Source organism: Anomalospiza imberbis, chromosome 2 (genome assembly GCF_031753505.1).
Source record: "Anomalospiza imberbis isolate Cuckoo-Finch-1a 21T00152 chromosome 2, ASM3175350v1, whole genome shotgun sequence".
NCBI classification, from domain to species: domain Eukaryota; kingdom Metazoa; phylum Chordata; class Aves; order Passeriformes; family Viduidae; genus Anomalospiza; species Anomalospiza imberbis.
The window spans coordinates 56,203,160-56,225,169 of NC_089682.1; the positions used below are offsets into that span (position 1 = coordinate 56,203,160).

At 45.1% G+C, this 22,010-nt stretch overlaps 2 long non-coding RNA genes across 2 annotated transcripts in view; one reads left to right on the plus strand and one right to left on the minus strand.

The window, feature by feature from the left end:
- The window catches only part of LOC137468939 (uncharacterized), a 67,678-nt gene that overhangs the window by 28,997 nt on the left and 16,671 nt on the right, over nt 1–22,010 (minus strand). Inside the window, exon 2 of the long non-coding RNA XR_010996265.1 lies at nt 8,652–8,717. This is a non-coding gene — a long non-coding RNA (uncharacterized lncRNA). The remainder of the gene's footprint in view (nt 1–8,651; nt 8,718–22,010) is intronic.
- Nucleotides 9,969–20,559, plus strand: LOC137468935 (uncharacterized). The gene is made up of 2 exons (XR_010996264.1): nt 9,969–13,712; nt 13,745–20,559. It is a non-coding gene; the product is annotated as an uncharacterized lncRNA (long non-coding RNA).

Here is a 22,010-nt window from a genome sequence, read left to right on the forward strand (position 1 = left end):
AAGTGGATGTTCATCACTGGAAATGTTAAAAGATGGGTTGGATGATCCAGTGAAAGAATGTCCCTGCCCACAGCAGTGGGGGTGGACCAGATGATCTTTGAAGGTCTCTTCCAATCCAAAAAAAGTTATCAATTTTATGATTTCTTACTTCAGCATAGAAAGCATAAACTTTTCTGGTTCTGATAGTCTGAACTGCCATTAAAAGCAATGTGTCTTTTCCAAATATCACTTTTTTTAAACAGAAGAGCACTAACTTCACAATTTTTTTCCCCAAAGAATGGGGCAACTCAAGGAGTTTTCAATGAGATTTAGAGATTGTGACTTTCTTATTCAAATCCAGGCAATATGAAAAGATGGGATGATAAATTGTTATGTTCAAAGATTTACCTTTCCAACAAGAGGGAAGAGAGGGTGGCAAAGTACAGAAGAGGGGAAACACTGGGAAAAGGGAAAAGCAAGCATGCATCCAGTGTTACCTTCATGCTTTATGTTTGACAGAAACAAAACAAGACATCCATAGAAAAATAGATTTTTTTTCTGTATGGGGAAGATTATATGACTGTTACACCTGATAACTGCTTCAAAAACCATTCAGTATCTCCATTGCTTGGTGATGGCTGCAAAAAGAAGCATCTACAGCAATTTAACACCAGTGAGCCCTGCAGACAGAGTGGAGGAGACACCACTGCTGCAGGAACACCTTTGTAAGCAGTCAAAGCCTGTAAGGAAAGTTAGTATCTACTACTGTGAACAAAAAGCTCATTTGTAATTAAAAGCAAATCCCAAGAAGACTGTGTTGCATCAGTTGGAAGCACACACTGATTTGAGGCAAACTGAGGAGATCTCTAAGGTTGACACTTGTGTCTTCTGCTTCAATACACCCAGAGAGGTGCCTAAACACAATCCTGTGCCTTGTGCTCCAGGATGGCCCTGCTTGAGCAGGGAGTTGGACCAGATGCCCCACTGGGGTCCCTTCCAGCCTGACACATCCCATGATTCTGTGGTACTCTGGAATTAATGCTGAGGTAAGACACGGGCATTTCACACTCCCAGTGCTCCCTTGACAGGGTGCTGAGGAGCAACAGTGCAGCACTGGCTCCTACTCATGCCTCTGCGCAGCCACGGACCTTGGCTGGACTCCAGGTTCGTAAATACGACACCTCAGATCAGGTGCTGGCCTGGTCCCTGGCCAGCTCCAGCAGCAGAGCCCTGTGTAGGTATCTCAGAGGCTTGCTCAAAAGCAGTCACTGATGCATTATCCACAGGAACTACTGAGACCCGAGAAGCTGCTGTGACGTGGCCCAGTGCATTGCACACTGGCCACAGGGAGACACCACGAGCAGGGCCATGGTTCTTTCTACCCCCTCAGGAAAAGGGTGTCCCCATGCTTTCCTTACGCAGGCTCTGCATGGCCCCCTTGATCCCCCAGAGCTCCTGCCTGCCAAGGAGGGAAAGGGGCCTGATGACAACACTGTGGCTCCCTAGCATGGATAACATTTGATGGTTCAGGAGAGCTGGGAACAAAAAGCAGGCTTAAAGCAAACAGCCCCATCCCATCCAGCCACGCAACATGACTCAACAGATCCACACAGGCAGGGCTGTGCAGGCTGTGAGCGGAAACCAAACACAGAGCATGCAGCGGGCTGGCAAGCTGGCCTTTTTTTTTTTTTGTGAAGTCTTATCCTTCTTTTGTATTTAAACAACACTTCCAAGAGGAAGAAAGGCTGGAAGAAAATACTGACTTACCATGGGGTGGGGCTTCTCACCAAGGTCTGCAGTGCAGCTAAGAGGGATTTTGCCTGTTTTCCTAAAAATGTGGCTTTGCAACGGGATGGAGAGAGGGAGCCACACGTGCAGGGAGAAGGCTGAGATAGGCAGGATACCCTGTGGCAGACAGAAGCTCCTCAGCTTGTGTAACTTGCCAGGGTAGAGAATTGCTCTGACAAGTTACACAGGCTTCTACAGTAGCTATGAATTTGATCCTAGAAAAAACAAGTATCAGCAACTTAATCACATGCCTGGGTCACATGGAAGCAAGGACAACACACAGTAGCAAATGTTGACTTTTTTTTCCTTTTTTTTTATTTTTTTTTTTTTTAGTGTGTTTGTTTTTTAATATAAAGTGGGAGTGAGGAGTGAAATTTGGGTGGGGCTTTCTGCTATTCACCGGGAGGAAATAGAACAACGCGTTTGCAAGGGCTCCTGCTTTGTTTTGCTGTCCCTCAAGAGCACGGCGCTCTCTCCAGGCTCTGCCAGGCTGCTAGTACCGCAGTTTTTCCAGGACTCCCAGGCTGTTCTGCAGCCCAGAGGAGTCCTCACGCTGTCTCACTAGGACTCCTCAGCCGAGCTGGCGTGGGCCAAGGGCAGGAGCTTTGGCTGAGTGCCTGGCACAGCCGTGAGCCGCTGGCAGCAGCGCTTGGCAGCGCTGTCTTTGGAAAAAGATGACGGTATCCAGAGTGGGCGATGTCAGGATCGCGGCCCGGGGAGGGCCGCGGGCGGGGAGGCTCTGCAGGGCAGCTGCGCTCCCGGGTACCTGAGTCACGGGGATGCAGCGGGCCTGTGCAGCGCTGCAGCCCTCCGGACCCGGCTGCAGCCCTCCGGACCCGGCTGCAGCCGGAGCACAGGCCTGGCGAGGCGGCACGCAGCTGCCAGGGCTCCCATCGAGACCTGCCTCTTCCCAGCATTGCTGTGAAAGAAATGCTGGCTGGCACCGTGTGCCGCAGGCAGCCCTCCCTGGGGACAGGCCGCTCACCTGCCGCTCTGTCAGACCCCGGCCCTCGCCGCCTGGCCAGATTTTGCTGGTTACTGGGGGTATTTTTTTTTTTCCAGAGACACACGTCTAGATCATCTCGTCTGCAAGTGTCTCAAAGTGAAACAGTTTGTCTTAACTTACAGAAACCTCTGGGTTACATATCGTTCTGTCTCCACCTCTCTTCAGAGACCCCAGAGACTCAAATCAACCAACAAAATGCCTTTTTTTTTTTTTTTCTTACTTTACGGTTTTCAAATGAAAACCCTGTCTTTTCTGTATGTACTTCTGTCATGCAGTATCCAGTTACACATCTACAGGTCTCACACTTGTGGCCCATTTCCAACAATCCTTTTCTCACTGAGCACAGATTTTTGCAATGGGCCAAAGTCACAGCAGGTCGGTCAATGGTTTGCCTGCTCCATCCGTCACAGGGAGTGCAGCAAACCAGCCCTCCCAAAGCTTTGCTGTCTTACACCATGAGGGCTTTATATAGGTGCAGCTATTTCAGCAAAGCTTTACTGATGAATCTTCGTGTGCACAAGGGTAAAACAGCCCAAGTGTGCCTACCTGAAGCTGGGAGAGCTGCGTGGAGCCAGGCTTCTGCCTCCTCACACTGCAATTCACACAGCTCAGCCAGCAACCAGCTGTGGGGCACGCTTGGCTCAGTTCTTTCCTTTTAACTCCTCCGGTACAATTAAAGCAGCATAGACTCAAATGTGGCTGCAGTGATGCTGCTATAAAAATACAGGAAGGGAAACTAGATTTAACAGAGCATGACCCTTCATACTTGCACAACTGTTCACGCGGGTACTTCTACCAGCATCAATCTCCTTGTGAAAATGTAAATTCTATCCCCAGCAGAAAGTCCTGCACAGGCACAGACAATGTGGGCAGATAAGACCCGTGTGCTACTCAGTGGGAACAGTTTGTGTCTTGCAAAGTATCCTGGTTTAGAGGAGCCAGAAATATAAAGGAGAATATTTGTTTTTCTTTTAAAAATAGCTTGTTCTAAGGAATGTCTTTTTCAACCATGAGAGAATACAACATGGAAGGGATACAGGACCTAATAACCCACCTGGAAATACTTTGTATGGAAAAGCAGTTTAGCCAGTTTGGGGATTGAGCCAAAGAATTATCAGACAGGCCTTGCTTGATATGATTTGAGTTTGTGGCAGCTTTTACAGCCCAGCAGGATTTCCCAAAGCTGAGATGCTTTTAAGCTGCCCATGTATGTGCCTGGCCCTTTTTGCAGTCCTGGCTTTTGGCCAAAGTGATTTCTGTTTGTGAGGGAGTGAACAAGTGAGGATCATTACAACTTGGAAGGAGCTCAGTTCTTGCTGGATGAGCGCTATGGAGACATAGAATGGGACAAAACAAGTATAGAAATGTACCACAAAGTTGGAGCTGATAAGAAGATGGCATGCTCCTGCAAATTTCAGCTATTTAGGACATGGTTTGCAGGCTGTGGGACAACTCTTATGCAGAAGTAGGGGAACATGAATACAGGAGAATAAGAGGTTTCCTGTAGGATCCGTGTATATCTCCTACTCTGCGGCAATTGCACATCAGTAAATCTATACTCTGACCATGGAGGGGTGGCTTCTCCACAGCTGTGATTCTGCTCCTCATCCTTCATGGTGATAAGTGACCATACACTCATACACACCATAGGAGCAGCAGCACAGTGTTAAAAATTGTGAATTTTCAGAAGTCAACAGCAGAGCCTCTACTGCACTCTCTTCGAGACACGGGAAAAGCAGTTTGAAAAGGTAAAGATCGGACACTCCATAACCTTCCTTGCCCCCCCAAGTATTTTTTCAAGGTACAAAAGGACTTATAATGAAACTATCCCACTGCCTGAAGGACAGAACAAATGAACTCTGACATCCATGAGGCACTCCAGGTAGCACTTCCAAATGAAAATTTATGGGTGTTTTAGGAATCTTATTCTGGGCTGAGGGGAGAGAGAGGAGGAAAGAAGAAAGGCAAGTTCCATGAAAAGCTGCTATTCTTCATTGAGTCTAAAACAGAACTTCTTGGAAGTTTACCAACCAGGCATTTTTGTGTGGAAAACACTAACTGTGCAGATTGGGCACTGTCCAAGTTAAAATACACACCAGTACTCGATGGGAATAGTGTTGGGGTCTAGATGTGTGGACTCTGAAATACCTGCCAAAGAGTCCCTGCTATGGCAAGACTTGGGACTTCACAGCTGTTATTTTTCTACAGCACGTTATAGGTCTGGCTTTGGGTCTCCAACTGTGCATCCTCAGGATTTCAGGGAGGTGTCAGTGAGTTCTGGAGTGTAGCTTGCGCTTTACAGTCAGTGTGGATTCACTCAGTTCACTAACTGGAGTCCCAGGAATTTGTTTGGTTTTCCTTTTCTGAGTTTGACACTTGCATTTGGAGAGATGACTTATGCCCAGCACTGCACTGGCAGCAAGGGAATGGGAGGGAAGGGATGTTGGAGTGTGGTTTTTCAGGACTGTGGTTTTTCAGGACAGGTTTTTCAGTAAAAGGACTGTTTTGTTCAGTCCAAGTGTCTTTTTTTTTTAAGAATAAATCCGTGTCTAGCATTAATCAAGGCACAGAAGGAGCAGAAAACAAGCTGGGAAACTGGACATTCCCAGAAGTGTGATGGAATTTGTCATTTGCTAGAATTAAAGCATTTTTACATTGATATGTACTAGGGTTGGTGTTCCACACAATATTGATGCTTGCCATGATTTTTTGGGCATTGGATGAGGACAGGGAATAGGAGCACATCTTTCGTCTTGGGAGGTTTCCTCCTCCCACTGAAAAGACCGAGACTTAACCTTGCTGTACGATTGATCTCATGCGTGGTAAAGAGAATTTTGAGGTTATTTTCCTAGCCCTCTTCAAACTCTTCCTTTTTCTTCCATGCTTGCCATGATAGTCTTGGAGCACCCACCTTTTCCATCTGCTTCTCTACAAACACCTACCCATGCAATTCCTCTGTGCTTCACCTTGTGCTGAATGTGATGCTGTTTTTGGTGAGTCAAATCCAATGAGGCATCGAGACGATTTGACTTGTGCCTAGGAAAAGCATGGTGCTGAAACTGTTCTTTGGTTCTGCACCACGGGGAAACCCTTTATCCAAATGGGCTTCTGTTTCCCTGCCCCAGCTGTCCCCAGTCTCACATCGTTGCCCTTAGAGTTACACACTTCGTGTACCTCAGCAAACAAAGCTTTACCACCCAGGGCTGCTCTGAGAATACCTGATTTTTTCACTGTAATTTGGAGAGAGAAGCCTGTATTTGTATTCTTGCCTGGGGCACAGCATAGCTCTTGAGCAGGACTTGTATTTCTGGTTTCTTCACAATACCAACTTTATCAGCCAGACGGAAAGCTGAACTTCAGTTTTTCCAAAGAGGGTCACAACAAGCTTGGCTAGAGCCTTGTGCCAGTTAGCTGGGACTACACAGAACACAGCCACTTGGTTCAAGCAGTCTCTCTCTCATAAACACATAGAGCACCTCAGTATCCTCTTGCTTCTCTACTTTCATGCTCCAGTTGCTCAGAAAAGGGACGGGATGCAGTAGAGCCAGTGTATGTATGTCTGAGTATGTACCTGTGTATGAAAGGTGTGATAAGTGCAGTTCTTGCTTTTGGATAGTGTAAAGCTAGCACCCTTTCTGGTGGTAACTTCCAAAGGGGAGAGAGAAGGCACAAGCAGAGCTGATCCCACATGGTGTCATCTCTGATGGGGCAGGAGAACTGCTAAGTTATACTCTTAGCAGATCAAAGCTGCATTCCCTGGTGGAAGCTACATTCTCTGGTGGAAACCAAGTGAAAGCTTATCTGTCTGTTTGGCAGCCTGTCATTTAGATAGGGATAAGCTCGAGACTAACCCAGAAGCTAATGAGAGGGAGGAGACTGGGAATATATTTAAAAATGCCCTGAGAAGAGAGGCAGATGACACAGAGGAGCCAAACCTGTCTCTCTGTCCAAGTACTGAAGTACTCAAGCTTGCAAGGACAAGGGAGTCATGTGATCTGTGCTGGAGCACAGGCACCTCTCCTGCAGAGAGGGCAGATGCTGCACTTGGTCAGGATGTCTCATGGAGAGAAGCTGAGTGCTGGGAGAAGGATGGGAGATTTTCAAGGAGCAGTACAGCTCGTAGCTCTGAGAGGCAGGGTCTGGCATGAAAGTGTGAGCAGACTGGGGTTTTAGTTGCTCTGGAAGGGCTAGAACATAGCAGCTGAGCAGAAAAGTTAAACTGTTTTTTATCCACAGAGAAAGTACTGGAAGGTAGTGGTTGACCCTTGGGAATAGGTTAAGTGAGCCAGAGAGCAGCAGTGAAGAGGGTGGAGGTGTTATTGATGCACTCCCTCAAGGCTGGGCATGTGCTCCCTTGTGTCTGTGTGTCTAAACTTGAGCTGATTCTCTCTTTTTTTAAGGCTGGCAACTTATGGTAGTGTAAGCAGATCTGTCTCAATGTTGTGGTGATGGCAAAGGATTTTTTTGAGAAATGGGGAATAGGAAATGTTTGTGAAGTGGTCTGTGCATATCTGAAATGTGAGGATATAAGTAAGAGGCAGCTGGGAACAGGTGTTACAGTTTTGGGATCCCTGAGTGGGTGAAAGATTGGGAAGACATCAGTAGGGTCTTGAAAGATTCTTGGCAGGTAGCTCTGAGTGAAGGAGGCATCTGTACAAGGTGGTCTTGCAACGTCTCTGCAAGGGCAGAGATGACCAAGCAACCTGAGCTTGGTGTGAGGCGAGGCATAACAGAATAATGGGCAGATGGTCTGGCATGTGCCTACACAACCCCCAAATCAGCCAACTCTGTATTCCTCAAGGGACTTACTGTAACTCAAAGGAAGATTATTTACTAAGACGACTTTTTTCTTTCCTTTTTAAAAGAAAAATCAGTGTTTCATCAAAAGACAGTGTAAAGCAAATGAAAAACATAAAGTCACGGTGCCAGGAAGTACAGACCAAAACCACATCCCACGAGAACTAACCTGCTTGTAGCTTTGCATCAAAAATATTAATCCATTTATTGCCCATTAAAAATTTCCTTTGTCTCTTCTCAGTTGTGGTGCATGCTAGAGATCTTAAAGATGGCACTGTCAGTCCTTAAAGCAATATTTGACATCAATTTACTCATTCTTTCAAATGCAGCTTTCAAATGCAGCAACTTTCAAATGCAGGACACTGAAAACCTTTTCCTAAGGGCATCTTTGTGTTCTGTTTGAGAGAGTTACTGTTGTTTTCCCACCTTCCCTGAAGGGTTGTTTACAATACCATCTCTCCCTTTTAATCCTCTTTTCCTTTCATGTCTAACAAACAGTGTTAAACAGAACATGGGGGAAAAAGCAGATCTCACACGTTATAATTATCTATAGTTAACTGAAGAAATGGTTCACAATTAGAGGTCTCATTTTATAGATTAATGCTCAAGAAGCTTTTTCCTATGCTTTCCATATGAAACCTCTGTTCTTTCAAGCTCGAGGTTTGTATGTATAGTAAGTCAGATAAAGGGTTTCTGAGTTGATGCGAACTTTGTGCAGAGAGTGAGCTGCCACAAACAGGATTTTCCTTATGAGATCCAGTGCAGAGGGATGTCTTGAGATGTACACACAAGAATGTGGGCAGTACTAAGATGTTAAGCCGTGACAGAAAACATTACATTTCAAAACTTGCTGCTGTTTCTGCTGGTTATTTTTAGAGTTTCCTTAATTTCTGTAGCTCTTTTTGCCCTGTATCTGAGCACTTTAAGACTGTGAATATATTTAGAGTAACAATTTTTCTGTGGGGAGGTGTGGGACTCCACATTACACAGATCTGAGAGGCTATCATTTGATGAGCACTTCTTTCAGCAGCAGCACCAACATAAGCATCCCCTGATTTCTCCTCTCCCACCACTCACTCACCCCTCAGCTGTGCCAGTTTCTGTGCTGTGTGGGAAACATCACAGAACACATCCAGGATAAAAATAGCTGGAAAAGAGAGAGAAAGAAAGAGAGAGAGAAATGAATTCCAGAACCTGGACTAATATCCTATATGCACATCCAAAGCCGATACAACAGAAACTTTTTAACTCAGATACCATCTATCTGTCCAGCTCCTTAAATAATTTGAACCTGATTTCACATAGGACTGAAAGATAGAAATTTCAACAGCTACTATTTTCCTCTCTAAATTTTGTTCAAACTGATTGCTGTGTGAGGGGCAGGGACCTCAACTAAAGTAATGCAGCCAGCAGTCATCTGGCTAGCAACTATGTGCATGCTGGCTGGCCATGTATGAATTAGATGATCAGCCAGCATATATGGACCTGACTGCAGCCCAGGAAAGGCTCTTAGAGCATATAAAGAGGGAAGAGTGGGGCGTATTGCAGCCATTTTATTTTAGGAGGAGGGGAGAGAAGGGAGGTGAATATTTAATATTCCGCTGTATTCCGTGCAGTGGTCAGAGACCCTCAGGAAACCAAGAGTCATTAGTTTCACTGCTCACAAAGCAATTTGTTTCAAAAAAGCCTGAAATTCTATAAAATAAGACCTCTTCTGCACATGAGCCTGTAAATCAAGTGAGCCTGTAAATCACACAATTTAGGAGGAAGCTGAGAGCTCAGCCTCACATTCCTGTTTAGACTTCAGTAACCACTTCTGCTTTTAGCACTCCAAACATCAGTGGAAACCACAGGTAGTGATTTCTTTCGTGTACTCAAATGTCACTTAAAGCCCTTGTTTCTCCTGAATAACTCTTTTGAGCACTTGCTTCATTTCTGTTCCTACTTGCCTCCTTTCCAATCTACTACAGCTTGCCAAGAGCTCTGCTCCATTCTCTTCTTTCGTATCCTTCATGCCTCCCCTCTGACCAATGGATGGCTTCAAATTTGGTACAGGGCAGTACACAAAATATGCAGTGAATTGTATCTGAAAATGATGAGTATTTTGGTGCAAACAAAAGCTGGCTCTTCCTGCCCACCCCTTCTGAGGAAAAAGAGACCTTGGGTCTCCTCACTGCTTTTGCTGATCTGCAGAGGAGACTGGGTGGGATGGGAGCCACAGGGTGGAACAGCAGCCATGAGACACCCTATGAGCCATGGCTGTAGTCCATAGACAGAAAAGGCTCTTTATGTCCCTGTTCTGAGGTGTTTTTTTCTGCGTCTGGTTGCACGTGCAGGATGCAAGTGGAGCTGTGTGGCTGCTTGTAGGGGACTGTGTGTTGGAAGCACAAACTGTCTTTGGCAGGGGAGCTTTCATCTGATAGAAACTGGGTCTATTCCTACCATTTGTGGTCTTCCCTAGTAAGAGAAATTATCATTGGCATGGGCAGGTCTTGGGTTTCTCCAGGTGGGAAACTGGAGGTTTTGGGCAGTTCGGGATTTTCCTGGTGTGGGAAATCCCTGGGTGGCAGTAATCCAGTGTGTTGGGCTGTGTGCCATCCCTGCTGCAGACACCCAGGAACATTACTGGGAGTTCCACCCAGTGTGATCTGTTTGCAGATACTCCAGTCTCACCACAGGTCTGGAGCGAGGTGTGATGGGAAAGGCCTGAGAAGGCTCCCAGGGAATCTGCCTGCATTAATTCCCTTGTCATTGCATACCTCTGGGTGTGCTCAGTCTGCACACTGGGGGAACTGCTAGAGCTCAGCTCAGCTCCTGCAAGAGAAGCATCTTCATAGGCCTTCCCAGCACTGATTCCTCTTCCAGAACTAGTTCCTGTAGGGAATTGTCTTTCCCCAAATAGAAGAATATAACCATTTTGCAAGGTACCATGGGGGACCTGTAAAGCACACCTAAAGCAGAAGCCAGGGCCGCCTTGCTGGAATAGAGAACTAGAAGGTCCCATCTTCTATCCTCATCAGACTCAGGAGCAGGGGAGGTGCTGGTGAATCTTTACCAACATGGAGCAGCCTCATGCAGAGGCTGTGAGTGATGTTAGGATCTTGCTTTATTCTTGGGTAATTACAGAATTTGGGGAAATAGTGGCAGGGGAGAATGATCAGAAAGCTGGCAGAAATTGTGTAACTGGTGTATCAAAGGTCATTTTACTCTCCCCCCGTCACATTTTAACAGTACCCATTTTATTCTATGTGTCAGTAAACAACAAAATTGTTACTGATAAAACTTGCCTTAAGCAACAAGACACATGTGAACAATAAAGCACTAAGAGCAACATTTTCAGAAGTGTGTGTGCAGAAATGTCTATTGTACAATGTATAAGCAGAATGTGGTCTGGATGTGGCAAGCAGCAACGGGAGAGGAAAAGGGGAACAGATGGAACCTGTACTTGAGTGACAAGAGCGGACGTAGGCTCAGATCAAATTTTGTACTGTGCAGAGGCTGAGCTTTTGAAAAGCCTTAAATAACAACCACATTTTAAGGAGGACTGCACTAATGGGGCATGCAGATAAGCACACCAAATGGTGTAACTGCAGAGCACACAGCGCTGCAGACAGTGATATATACAGAGCATATGAAATGTTTGCTCTGACACGCCAGCCATGCGTACAATCAAAGGTGTGCACATTTTAGAAACATCAGCATCCCTGAAACCTCAATGACTTAGCAATAAAACATCAGGAAATGATAAGTCAGGGTCAGAAAGGTCTGAGAATTCCACACAGCTGAAATAAAGATTGAGCAAGAGGAATTAGCATCAAGAAATCAGATTCAGATGTTTAAAGCTGGTTGTCTGAACCAAGTTAATATAATGCACCATGTGTCACTTCAAAACGTTCGGATCATGCAGCTGGGAAGCCCTTCCCATGATTGTGAAATGCAGCAGTTCACTGTATCTGAGAAGGCTGGGATGGACATGTCTGCCTGGACACGAGCAGGCTATAAATGATGAATTGGGATTACAGCCTTTAATGTCCCAGTCCAGCTTTACCAGTTCCCCAAACCACTAGCACAGAAAACAAGCCCTGCAGTAAGACTTTATGAAGATTCTACCTTCACATATTCTGGACTTGCTTTCTCTCTCCTTTCATCTCCCCATGGACTGAAAATGCTCACACTCTTTTTTCCAACTGCGAAGCACTGATGATCTACACCCCTTGCTCTCTTACTTTCATCCTATTTAAAAGAATCCCTATTCAGCTACCCAGTCTTTTCAAGGAAAATTATCCTCTCTCTGTCCATTCTGCCAAGTCTAGAGTTCACGGCTCTAGAAAATCATGTTTTTAATCTGTCAGTACTATGGGACAATCACGTTTTCACTCATCCTCACATTTGCATACAAGGAAGCCCTCACCTGTATGAATGCAGACCAGCACAACAACCACCTGTGTGGGACACTGTAAGTTTGCAAAACTTGCACAATTTCACCTCTAATTTTTTTAGTCTCAGTTGGATTTATATCAACTTACAGATGCACATGTATTGTGTATGCTCCTTCAGCCTAGCAAAGTAATCCAAGAATCCAGCACTGCTCATCTGAAATCCACACCTCGCAGGATATGAGAATTCCATAGGTATGAGGGTTTTGCAGAATGGCAACATGCTTGTTTTGTGGATTTGTGAAATTATATAGCTGTTGGGAGTGGCTCTTTCCTAGAAAAAGGTCGCACACTCATCAGTTCTTGGGTGAGAAATTGATTAACTGAAGATCAGAATAAATTCTGTAATCTTCCATGCACTGTTTGTGGTGACCAGTTCTGGACTGGGGTAATGGTGTACACACAGAAATATTTGACGATACAGGTACTTGGCTCTCATATTATAGATCTTTTCTCCTGTTCTGTTCACATGCATTTTCATAGCAGCTGGACATGCATTATACAGCTATGGGCTAAAACTCTCTGGTACATTTCTAGTGAAGCCACAGACAAATGTGACACTGATTTATGTTGTGAACAAAACAGACCAGGGAGTGTTCTCTCCCCCATCAGCAAACGGCACAGCAGAGCTTTTATACCTGCCAAGCTCCTCTCCAACAGCCACCTCCAAACAAAATAAGGTGGCCAGCCTAAGGAACAGCATCTCAGGAAGGGCTCACAGGCAACAGGCAGAACTGTGCCAAGGGATGCTGGAACCTGGGCTCTCTCCTGGGGCAGACAGAACCAAGATGAAGACAGTTCTTTCATCTCCAGCACTTGCTGATTTCAGAAGACTCTGTGTAAAATTCAGCATCTTCTGTCACTTGAAGCTGAAGTGCACAGCCTGGGTTTTATGCCCCGGCTATGGGAAGTTGGTTGGGGTTTGCTCTGACAGCTTGAAATTTCCATTTGTGGCTCCTTCCTGTTTCCTTTTCAGACATGCATCATACAAACCCTGAGAGGCTGCACAAATGTACCAAAATGGTGAGAAGAGAGGACCTTCCTTACCACAATGAATTTTTTAGTTTGCCTAGTCAACACTGAAGCAGCAGAAGCAGACCTGGGCAGGCACTTCCCATACCCACATCCTGCAGATACATACCTTGGTGCTGATGGCTACCTGAAGTACACGCCTGCAGCTCCCATCCCACTTGGGATGCCACCCGGCATACTCAGACATCAGAACTTAGGGACTGGGAAGTATGCTGGGGCTTTTTTTTTTTTTTTTTTTTTTTTTTAATTTAGAACTTGCAGCACTGCTGCTGTCTCATAGAGAGTTGGGTCATTTACTGCTAGTTATGAAAGGGACAGTGTGCATGCTGGGGAGGCATGTATCCCACATGTCCCCAGCATGGGATGGGACTTCCAGGAGGGATCACTTGGATATAAATATATACTAGACACATCCCTGATTTCATATGTAGGCCAAATGGGAAGGCAGGACTTGCTGCCTGGAGCCCATATCTGTCCACAAACCCTCCAGTCCCAAGATCCCCTGGCTACATGGCACTCCACTATGACTGGGGATCTCCTAGCCATACATCACCTCTCCATGCCTGGCAGGGAGAGCTGATGGAGTCCATGGCACTGCCCCCCCTTGCTATAGCTATGCACGAGAGCTTTGGCTGTCTCCAGTGTCGCTTTGCCTCACCCCATTAGCACAGAGAGTGAGTGGTGCCAGCCACATTGTGAGGAGCAGGAGATGACATATCTAAAACAAGGGAGGAATTTTATCTCCCTTTGCTTTTCGTTTGCCCCACTATATTGCACCTGCCAATAGAATGACCAAAATTACCCAGTGATATCATTCATCACCCATAGAAAAGCGCAAACCACGCAAATTCCCCATGGAAATTTCCTGGGGAAACAGGCTTTCTAGGCTCTCAATGCCTAGAAAAACTCCTTGACCAGTTACTTCTCTCCCAGACATTTTATCAGGAACTGAAGCTCATTGAATCAGTGATTCACTCCCCAGTCAGTACTGGCTGACAGCATTTTGTGTGCCTTGGGATAAGAATCATGTTTGCTCAGGTCCAGGACACATCTGATATGTGCTAGAATATCTCTGGTGTGTTACAATTAAGATTATTCCAAATTTCATGGGAGAGGCATTTCAATGCACTGCCTTTTTTATAGGGGGACTTCAGCAGGGTCCACCCAAACCACCAGATCAACAACACAAAAAAATCAAAAAACACCTTAGTCTCATGCTCTCCTTGCCTATGTTTGTATAAAGCTTGTTTACAGCCAGCAGGCCAGGATAAAAAGGTCATTTATAGTATGTGTTGTGGCACTGCTTGCCTGAATTTTAGGAGTCAGCAACGTTGATAAACTCTTGACGCAGCTTGCAGACACAGTTAAGAATGTCTCTTCCGCCTACTGCAGGAAGCTGGTCAGTGTATCAAAGATCAAAGTTGCTCACACCAAAGCAAGAAGGTTACATACAAGCAAAAAAGTAACTACAAATGCTCAGGTTTGGATGCAGGATTTGCATGTATTGGTCTCTAAATTTGACCATAAACCACTTGAAGCGATTAAAAAAAACCCAAACATTTGCTGCAGCACCACCCAGATTACTCACAGGCTAATCCTCCTGTTGCAGGGATAACAAGATATTATCAAGATGTTTGATATGACTTTGAGGAGATGAGTTTATTGACAACCGTATTAAAGACTTATTTAGAGAATGTAATGACCTTAAGTGGCTGTGCTTTAAAAGGGGTAACAAAAGAGTATGTGACCTGAAATGGGCATATATTGCAGGAAAGTCACTTCCTTCTGCTACACATACAGCATCTACAGAACAGGCAAATATTTATCAGGAACTGAAGCTCATTGAATCAGTTAATTGTTTTAAAAAACAAACAAACAAACAAAAACCCAAAAAACCAAAACCCCTAAGAGATGTTTTTTTAATATATCTCAAAAAATCAGAAAGGTAGCCAGGACCTTTTAAAAGTTGTTCCTGAAATAAGTGTCCCTGGGATAAAACACAGCTAGGAATGACTGTTGAGAAACTTTTGATCAGCTCTAGCAGTTTTGATACAAACCTGACTGCTGCTGCAGGACTGCACTGGGAAGAAAGACTGGCAGGAGAATTCAAGCTAGCATGTCTGCCCTCTCTTCTCTCTTCTCCACTCCACTACAGAATAAAGAATCGGAGAAAAGACAGGCCTGATTTTGAAATTTTTGTGGTGGCTCTAGTGGGCTCTTGCACACAAACAGGATTCAGATTAATTTTGGGTTGATTTCCTGTCAATTCGGCATCCCTGCTCTGTTCTGGTTTGCTATTCTGCAGCTCCCTGTACAAACAGGATCTTTCCTCAACAATGTTCTGCCACATCATCTTCCTTCCTTTGTATACAGGCTGCTCCTGCCTGTTACATACCATGCAGCTTCCTAAGGCACCTCATTTCTCAATGCTAGTAAAAACAGGAACCAAAAGCAAAGCAGCAATAAAACGCTAAATTCTCACCGCAGTTAAAAATGAAATCTTAAAAGTTTCCGATTCAAGATGACTTTTCTGTCAACGGATTATTTTCCTAGTTTAGTGCTCTGCAGTCTATGTGCAAATGAGGTGCTTGTAGTATTTATCAGATTCAAATGCCTCTCCAGCAGGGTTTGCAACACTGACCCACGCTTTTCCTCCTTTATTATTGGTGTTGAAAAGTGAACCCAGCTGAGCAGAGTACACATTGCTTCACTGCTCACCTCTTTTCTGCCATCTTGTAAGGCTTTGCTGTCTGATTTTTGCTCCGGGGAGGTTCAATAGCATGTGTACAGGGACAAGAGAAAACCACAGGCCGCGGTACATATTGCACAAATGCTGTTATTATTCTGAGGCCTGAAGAAACAAGGAAGGAAGCTTGAGGCTGGTGGTTTGGCAGGTGTGAGGCCTTTTTCATACAGACATCTGTTTCAAGTGGTAGCTCTGGGCTCAGGGATGAGCAGGCAATGTCTGTCACTCCCACCCCTTCTCTGTGTCACAGCACAAGGGGGTTTGGGCTCCTGACGAAGCAATGTCAGCTCCTTGCTCAATCTGTGCTTCGAGACTCTGCTCTCTTATATTTGTGGGGCAAGGCCGCAGAGTGATGTGATTCCTCCCTGCAAACTGCCTGAGACAGGGATGCTGCTGCTGCTGCTGCCATGCGAGCATGCACAAAATGGATGGGGTTAGAGTATAAAATGGGCGAACAGCAACATGTGCACAAGCTCTACAAGCCCAACAAGCTTCATGCGAGGACCTGATAAAAACTGTTTGGATGCTACCACGTACTCCACATCAAAGTGAACTTTTCTAATCCCACTAGATTATTTCTCGTGTTTTGGGCAACCCTACTAGTGATCCCATTACAGTTTTGAATAGACTGCTTCATTTGACAGGATATTACAGCACACTCTCTGTGGCGCCTTGCACCATATTTGAAGTAATTCATTAGTGTTTGGTGGTTAATTATCTATGCAATACGATATCTGGGATTCTACCTTACAATTAATTTAGAAAGAAACTAGTTTTTAGGGCTGGATCCTGCTCTACTAAACACATGTGTAGGGAGGAAGAAAAGGGTTCACATAATATCCTCCCCGGTAGGGATTCTTTGGGACAAGTTAGTTTTGAGCCACATTGTTATTTTAAATGACAATAGGTTCTTTCTCCTGTAGTTCATGGCCAGCTTTAATGAACATTTAGCAACTTAATTATCTTTAAGACTGCTACTCCTCTGTTACAGATTGCTGACAATGGTCAGAGAATTCAGAAGTTGCTGGGAGAAGGACAGATATGCAGAAAAGCAGAGACTGAGATATATGTGTACAGCTGCCCTCATTTCCATAAGAAATCAAGCTGAAGCAATTTCAAGGTGAGGACTGTGGTCAATCCCTCCCAACACATTCATTAATACATCTCATAATAAGTCTCCTTGTCCACCGACAAGGAGAGTCAATCAAGCACCACTTTAGTCTGGGCAGGAGAAAGGCTACAGTTTCATAGGGGCTGCTGGGTTTTATGGCTTCTTCAGAGGTTTTAAGCTGTGCAGTGCTGATGTGCCTTCATTCAGAACTGAGCAAGGGGTAGGTGAAGTGATGGGAGAACTCAGCTGCTGTCTTTGCGTCATGTTGCAAATGACAGTAAAATCTGCTGATGTCAACACCTGAATGGGGAAAATCCTGCCAAAATGAAAGGCTAGGTAGCATTTTGACATTTTGACATTGAAAAGGAAGGCAGAATTCCTGACATGAAGCATCCTTCTGCCATGCTTAACGTGATCTCTAGAACTGCCATGTTATCTGTGGTGGTCATGTGTGAGGAGCACTACTGAAGCACTCATAGAAATCTAATAAACTTCCGAGTTGGACTGCAAGAAAAAAAATATTTTGTCCTGAGTATTAAAAGAAAAATAAGAAAAGCAAGCCACACACAAGGAAGCCTGATGTTCCAGCTTTGGTATTACAATTTTTTTTCTTTTTCCTATCTGACAAATATCAGCATGACAGCAAACAGAACCCTCCTAGTTCACATGGCGGCACAGCTTAACTGTGCTGCTAAGTGGTGAATTGGCTCTTTGCTCTAGCATGCCCCTAAATAGTACCATTAACATGTGGTTATAGTCAGAGAGCACATTTGGTAGGAAATGACACCTTGTTACTTCCCAGATTATCTGCTCTCTATGGGGTAAATATTTTAAACATCGTGCCGGGTTTTAGCAGCAACATCCCTATTAAAGCAAATGGGATCTGAGTGAGGGTAAATCCAAGCATGCAGTGCTGGGACAGCATACCTATAAATCTTCTGTGTCTTACGCTCTGTGCTTTATTCGCTGACAAAGGACAAGTGTTTGCTGCCTTTGTAAGGTTCCTAAAGCACAAAGGGAGGGTGTGTGCTCGGCATTACTTCCTGTAGCGCTGGCTGCTGCTGCAGCACGACAGCCCGAAGCAGGAAGGACACAGGGATTCCTCAGCTCCGCAGCGCAGGCTGCAGCCACGCCATCGGCAGGAATGTGGCTTTCAAGGGCCAAGGAGCTCAGTTCACTCTGGGCTGCAGTTACACGGTGATAAATTTAGTTTTGAAACAGCATCTACCTTTAAGCCAGGAAGTATTTGAGGCAACAGATACCTTACAGGCCTCTTCAAGCTTACTGAGTATGTATTAAGCAATTTTTGTGTAAATTTTGTCTTCTGCTCATATCAATCCCATCACAGCAGTGATGATACGTGCCCCAGTTTATGTAACAGCAAAGGCTGGGAAAGGCCCTTTCCTTAGGGTAGCTACCTTAAAACAAATAACTGGAGTTTGAAAAAAAGAACCTGCTCTCTCCAGTAGGCATCGTTTCATGGTTTAATACGATAAATACCGTGCCTACATGTGCACGGCAGCGTTCTTTGTTACTTCACTAGATGGCGTGTGGTGGTGCCTGGCAGGGGGGAGCGAAGGGAGAAGAATTAATTCAGTGTGTAACTGGGTGCACCGCACTCCTGCCTCTGATGTGCCTTTAACAATGTGCATCTATGAGTTAATGTTTCAAGAGTGAGAATTGAATTTCCAGCTGAAACTTTTGCCAGAAGTGTGCCCTTAAATCAGCAGTGGAGCAAGACCGGTGGAAAAGATGTTTATTAGACCAACCTATTTCCTAGGCAAAACATGCTTTCAGAGACATAAGTTTTTCAAATCTAAAACAGGCCTGAAGAAGAGCTTATGTGTCTGCTTACTACAACATGGTCAGCTGGTAGACCTAATCTCTTTCTATAAATTCTATCATGCTTATAGCCTCACACCATCACTGCTGTTACACTACTCTAAAAACATCCAAAACTTGGTGTGGTTCTTCAAAAGGCAAGCCATAAGGTTAATTTGGGCTCTCACTTTCCCTGGTGTATACCCTGGCATAGCTGTCCTCTTTTGTTCTTCTATTAACTATTTATGCCTCCCACTTGGCAAAAGAACAAGACCCAGCTCTGCCCTGAGGCAGTTCCTCTAGTGGGATGACACAAAATCACCCTCGAAGGGCACTCACAGTGCACTGCAGTGAGAATCTGCAGTTTTCTTGCTTGGGAAAATAGCCATTAAATCTTCAAGGCCTCAGACATGAATCACGGAAGTGGCTGAATCCATTAGGGATGTTCCAGGCTCCCTAACACAAACACTGACAGTGAAGCTCTCCACTGAGAGGTTTCTTGGTGAGCACGCCCACTCTCTCGGCAGCACAGGGGCTGTGCGGTTTCACAACTGGCCTAAGCTGACCTACAGCTGCGCTCCAGCCAAAAGGCAGCTCTCCCCCTCTGCTGACTCTTGTGCTCCTTTGGCTGTAGGGTCTGTGGTGCCAGGGGCTGATTGGTCTCAGTGCAATCCTCCCCTCCTGTTATTTTTCTCTTTTTGTAGGGTTAATTTTCAATTGGCTCAGTTTGCTGAATTGGCCAATGCTTGGGTGGACACTGGAGCTGGCACAAGGGGATGGCCAGGGATGCTGAGCTGGAAAGTGCAAGTCTGCCCTTTCTGCCATCGGTGTGGGCTGAGCCCCCAGGAGGCAGAGGGCTGTGCACCACAGCTTCTGCAGTGCCCACAAACTGCCCCAAATGCCCGTGGGAGGCCACTGCCTTAGGATAGGATGGATGCAAACATTCCTCTGCTCCTTTGAACACAGAGAAAAGGTGTTTAAAAACCATCTGTTAAAGAATGGTGCCATGAGGAAAACACATCTGATATACATACAAGTGTGGGGTTTTCCTGTGGTATTTAGGCCTGAGGTGTTTACGGTTTTACCATCCAGCTATGCATCCAAGCTGCAAATGTGTTCAGTGCAACCCATGCACTAGATTTAACACCTGCTGCACCATGGCTATAGCTACAACAGCCGCTTATACCCTGGCTGAATCAGCCACATCATGGTCAACACTCTCCCCAAACAAAAAAATTATGTCCAAAATCAAGTGTCTTTCTTTGCTGTTCATGGCTTGTTGCTGATAGGAGAGTGTATTTGGTAGGTACCTGGACTGGGGGAGAGTTTCTGGAGAAGTGCCAGTGCTGCAGCTGTGTGGGGAACTGTGCAGAAAAGGACCTAGTGCTCACACTGACTAGGCAAAACAGGGGCAAACACTGGCAACCAGCTGAACTAGAGGCCCTTCAGCATTCCCTGAAGAGAGAACTCATTCTTCCCTTGTCTGTCAGGTTTGTGTGACCTCTGTAAGATGAAGCTACAGAGTAAGACAAGTTCTGCCAGGGTTAAGCCACTGCAGCCTCTCCATTAACCTTACCCTGAAGCAAAAGAGGTTAAAGATGTTAATGGGAGAGGAAAACCAGGGTCATTGGATGGCTTATAATCTGTTCTGTAGGAGAGGCAAGTTGCTACCCAGCTTTCTTCGGTATTTCCATGAAATGCTCCTCCTGTTTTAGATCAGCTCATTCAGCTACCTCAGCCTCAAAGTGCAATTGTCTTAGCTAACTCATTTGGCTCACATTTCCCCATGCCACCACTCCAATCTAGTAAGTTGAAACATCTGGATGAACCCAGGGGAAAAACCTGCAAGATATGTCCTTACTTTATTCCAAATAGTCTGTGCTTTAAAAATCACTGTACATGTAACATTTCTCTGCACATAGCCACCAGTATCCTCTCAGCTCAGGCTCCTGGTTCAGGGTCCCACTCTGCTATTCCTTCACTCCATCCCGATAGTCTCCCAGGGTTTAAGCCTGTCTTACTGTCAGTATATTGTGTTTGAATAACAGAATTGTTCATATATGTCTCTCCCTCTAGTAAACTTACAGCAAAGAGTAAAGATTCCTGTAAGAAAAAACTGTTTGGGCTATAGAGAAATGCTGCCAACTACTGTAACAGGAAAACATTACAGCTCCCTTTTGCCCCAAAAATAACATTTTCTTGCTGTGGGTAAATAGATATTTCAGTTCTTCTGGGAGTAGTAATCCTGGCCCTTCTTTTCTCCAAAGGCAGAGTGCAGTCCTCCAACCCACAGAGAAGCTCATTTCCACAAGACATGTCCAAACGGCATCAGCATCTGCTTAGGAGTGGGGATAGTAGAGGATGAGAACAATGGCAGAGAGGGATGCTCCAAGGGAAGTGGCTCATGCACATGACAGAAGCTAAAAAAGCATTCCTCATCAGAACAGCACTCAAAACACTTCATCTGCCTTAGAAGGGCTCTCACTTGGTTTCTTCCCCCTCTACTCCATACCCTGGAACCTATAATTCTGAAAGTGAGTCAATGTCTACAGAGACACTGATGACTGTGTTTCATGCAGTGCCATCTCAATTCTGCAGTTTGAGGCATGTCCCCTTGCCTCTGCCATGTTCTTGCCTAGGTTCAATGCATCTGCTGCTCAGGAAGGTCACAGGGACGTGAACTGTCTGTTCAGAGTGTCTAGTGAGCAACAGTTCACTGTGATTAGTGGGGATTTCCAAGTACAAAATAAAATAACTGTAAACCAAGGAAAGTAATGGCATTTGTCAAACTCAGCTACACCACAAAGAGCAGATAAACAGATACCAAAATCCACCTGTTAGTCTGGTTTTAGTTTGTAGGAGTTCTTCCCCAAAGACCTCTTACCTCACCAAAATGCACAGGTCTTTCTCTTCCTCATATTATCAAGTTGTCAACCCGTAGTAATTTCCAAGCAGCTACTCAGGTTCCATTAGTATTGATCTAATTCAAGATGAACACTGGCCTCATCAGGCTTTACTCTGCGTCCTGCCCCACTGTTCATCAGTGAAAGTTTGGCTGAGATAACACCTGAGAAACAATGCTGGTACTTAAAGCAAAAAATCAGGACAAGTGAATCCATTCCCAGCTCTGCCACTGACAAGAGACAAATCCATGTCCCTTTTGTTTTAACTTTTCCTATCTGTAATGGGAGTAATACTGGTATCTCTTACAGCAGAGGAACAACTGCTTGTTTGTAGAACACTTTGAGATGGTGCAGCTTGGTAAGAGCTCAACAAGGGTACAAAGTGCTACAG